Consider the following 4,216-nt stretch of genomic DNA (forward strand, 5'->3'; position numbering starts at 1 on the left):
GAATTTTGAGAATTTAAGTTAAGAACACAGATTATCAGGGGATGGAAATAGGTTATAGATTGGGTGCTTGGTGCTGAAGGAGTAGAGAATATACAACAGGACTGATGGTAAAAATTCAGAAATCTATAGCAAAATATTATCTTCTGGTAGCACAATAATATAAGTACACTAAATGAAGCTGAATGTTAGTATGGTTGATGGAGAAGGGCTGGGGGCATGTATGACACTAGAAGGAAAGATAGAAGATAAAGACTGAGATGGTATAATTTAAGAATGCCTAGAGTGGACAATGATGGTGATTTAATGTACTAATATAAGAATGTTTTTGCATGAGGAAGAACAAATGAATGTCAGCATTAGAAGGTGTTGAAAATGGGATGTTATGATATACATGAAAAACTACAATCAAGGCAAGCTAGAGTCTATAGTTAACAGTAACAATGTAATATGCTTCCACTGAATGTAACAAAGGCAATATGCCAAAAGTAAATGTCAGTAAACAGGGAGTACCGAGCAGGGGTGTGGGACTCTGCGGAAGAAAAGGAAATGTCCTCATTTTGATTGTGGTGACAAAGTCATGGCAATTTGATTACACCAGGAGTCAGTGATTTTTTTTACTCAGGTTGGATTGTATGATGTGTGAATAAAACTTTTAAAAATGAATAGAGAGACACAAGTGCTGGAGAAAATGTGGAGAAAAAGGTGTACCTACCTACTCATTGTTGGTAGGGAAGGAAGCAGAGTGGTGTAGCCCCTCTAGAGAGCAGTGTGGTGGCTCCATAGGAGACTAGGGTGGGGCTACCATTTGATCCTGCAGCCCTGTTGCTAGGTATCTACTTGGAGAATCTGAGAGTGGGGACACAAACGTACATTTGCACACTGTTGTTTATGGTGACAGTATTCATTATTTGCAATGACTGGAGGGAGCCTAAGGGTACATGATTGAGGAAAGGAAGGGAAAACCATGGTATATACATACAATGATTACTGAGTGGCTGCAAGAAGAAATGAAGTTGTGAGGCATGCAATTGGGTATATGAAACTTAAGGACTATATGTTGAATGAAATGTCAGGAGCAAAAAGACAAATATTATGCCTCATTCATATGGACTAACTATAATATAAAAACTCAAAGAATTGAAGTCAAGGGCATGTGTTATAAGGTTGGAGCCTATTTGAAAGGTTCCTAGATTATAACCTCATACAGCAGTCACATCTATTCTGTAGTTGTTGTGACTGTTACTTCTAAATTCTGAACTGCTGATCTATTTGTGTCTAACTGGTCATTCCCTGTAACTTTGGATATTTGTGTGACACCTGAGACTTAGAGTTAGAGCTCTGAAGCTATGACGAAATCAACGATACCCCGTACGCTAACTATTTAAAAAGTTGAAAAAGTAATCAGAATTCAACTAGAGGTATGAATGAAGCTGATCTGGATAGGACTAAAGTAAATCAGAATACAGCGTAAAGGAGGGTATGGTCCATATTGTCAAACCTCAACTTCTGTGTGAGACCAAAGTGCAAGCACAAAATTAAGTTTAACTTTCACACAAGATGGCACAGGATGAGAGAAATGGAACTCACTATACAAAGGGCAGCAAGACAGCTCAGACCAGTCTTGCAAGCAGGGGAAGGAGAGGCCTCTGACCTAAGCCTAGAATTGGCTCCAGATCTTTACATAGGTAAAAACAAGAATAAATAAGTAACAACCAGGGTCACTGGAATGTAAAGTATAATGAAAAGCAGGAACTTTCGGTGGGAAATTTGAACTAGTTAGACTATCTGAATAAGCTGTAACCTCTGGAGTATCCAATCAGCAGAGAAACAGGAGGGACCTGTGTGCTAAGCTTAGGGTATAAAATCTGTGACATTCTATCACTTGGCACACCAGTCACCACATTTTGGTTGCATGCCTGTTCTTGCAAAATCGTGAATAAATTCTTTTTTTCTCCACAATAGGGTGAACATTTATTCTCCTTCTGGTATGGCTTTCTTTAACAAAAATGGAAGGGATGTTTATTTAGTGCAAAATTTATATTTTTGGTCACACATTATGTAATTTAACTTGTATGGTCAATTTTTTTTTTTCAAATTCCATAATTACATGGAATCTTGAATAGGGAATGAAATTGTGTTGGTTTGTTCTGGTTAGTGTGATGCCCCGGCACATGTCAAAGTAATTTGCAAAGTCCTCTTGGGGCACTGGGGAGAAAGGAGGAAATATTAAACTTTCCCATTTGGGGAATTCTTGATATTCTCACAAGCAGTCAGGACAGCAATTCAATTGGCTGAGTGCTTGATCTTGGGGTTTGCCCCTATTAAACTTATTCCTCCAAAGGAGAAGCTAACCTTACTTATAATTGTGCATAAGGATCACCCCGAGAAACCTCTTTTGTTGCTCAGATATGGCCTCTCTCTGTAAGCCAACTCTGCAGGTGAACCCACTGCCCTTCCCCCCCCCCCTCGCCCGCCCCACGTGGGATATGACTCCCAGAGGTATAAATCTTCCTGGCAACATGGACCTGACTCACAGGGTTGAGCCAGGATTCAGCACCTTGGAAATGAGAAAGGCTTCTTGACCAAAAAGGGGAGGAGAGAAATGAGATTAAATAAATTCCAGTGGCTGAGAGATTTCATACAGAGTGAAGAGGTTATCCTACAGGTTATTATTATGCATTTTATAGATATTCCTTTTTAGTTGATAGCATATTGTAGTGGCTAGAAGGAAGTATCTGAAACTGTTGAACTGTATTCCAGTAGCCTTGATTCTTGAAGATGATTGCATAACTATAGAACTTTTATATTGTGACTGTGTGATTGTGAAACCACATGTCTGATGCTCCCTTTATCCATGGTGTGGACAGATGAGTAAAAAAATAAGGTTAAAAAAAATAGGGAGGGATAAGGGGTAAAAAATAATGAGTCGACTGCAATACTACTGGTCAGTGAGAGGGAGGGGTAGGGGTATGGGATGTATGTATTTTTTCCTTTTGTCTCTTTATTTCTTTTTTGGGAGTGATGCAAATGTTCTAAAAATGATCATGGCAATGAATACACAGCTACGTGATGATATGGTGAGTCACTGATTGTGTACTCTGCATGGACTTATGGTCCATGACAATATCTCAGTTAAAATATTTTTAAAAATCCATTTGATACTTAAATAAAATACCAAAGAGATTGCAGCATTCATTGAAATAGCTCATTGTAAATCTATGTATGTTTTCTTAAGAATTCACACAATGACTGGGGGAGATTTCAGATTTTAAAAAATATTCTTTCAGTCCAAGTGCCCTCTCATTGTTTGAGAATTACAGTTGGGTCCCCAGAAATTTTGAAGAAATTTAAAAAAATTATTCTGAATGAATAGGGGGCCAAATACCTGCGTGAATTTCTGCAGACCAACACCAAATTTTAACATCATGAAATTTTCTAAAATTCATAGAAGCAAGATAGAGGTCTACAAATCTAATATATAACAAAATTTCTTGCTTCATTACTGTAATATGGTATAAAATCTCTGAAATGTCTTTGTTCTGCATTTATTCCAGAAATAAGTCAATGATTGTGAAAATATTTTGAGAGAGATTGGGATATGCTGTTTAGCTATTTCTCTTGTTTTCTAGAAAATAAATATAAATGTGTGGTTGTATTTAGGAATGATTTCAGGAGGGAAACATAGTTACATGAGTTTTGTGGGCGATTTAAAAAATGAATGTATTAACTATTTTAATAGCTAGTAGCCTTTTTTTTTTTTTATAAAATGGAATGCTTCACAAATTTGTGTGTCATCCTTGCACAGGAGCCATGCTAATCTTCTCTGTATCATTCCAATTTTAGTATATGTGCTGCCGAAGCAAGCACATAGCTAGTAGCTTTGTACACAGATAGATTTATGTTCTATTTCCAGGATCTGAAACAAGCTACTCTAAATCTCTAAGTTTTTGTGCTTTCATCTGAAGAAATGGGTATCTATGAGGCTGAAATGAACTGATGTAGGGAAATTATTTAGCTCAGTACCTGGAACATGGCAAACACTCTTATTTTTCTAATTATTATAATTTTATAAGACTTCCACCAATCTTGGAAAATCCATTAGTAATGGAATGTGACTAACACCTTGCTCCTATTAAAGAAAATGGGAGGAGTACGAGGAAGTATAGCAAGAGTGAGTCAAACTACTTTGAGAATTCTATCATGGACTTTTCAACTT

At 37.1% G+C, this 4,216-nt stretch overlaps 1 non-coding gene across 1 annotated transcript; it reads right to left on the reverse strand.

The window, feature by feature from the left end:
• Positions 1-3,760: 3,760 nt before the first annotated feature.
• On the reverse strand, positions 3,761-3,867 carry LOC143675166 (U6 spliceosomal RNA). Its single transcript, XR_013171410.1, has one exon. It is a non-coding gene; the product is annotated as a U6 spliceosomal RNA (small nuclear RNA).
• Positions 3,868-4,216: the final 349 nt, after the last annotated feature.

Source organism: Tamandua tetradactyla, chromosome 2 (genome assembly GCF_023851605.1).
Source record: "Tamandua tetradactyla isolate mTamTet1 chromosome 2, mTamTet1.pri, whole genome shotgun sequence".
NCBI classification, from domain to species: Eukaryota; Metazoa; Chordata; class Mammalia; order Pilosa; family Myrmecophagidae; genus Tamandua; species Tamandua tetradactyla.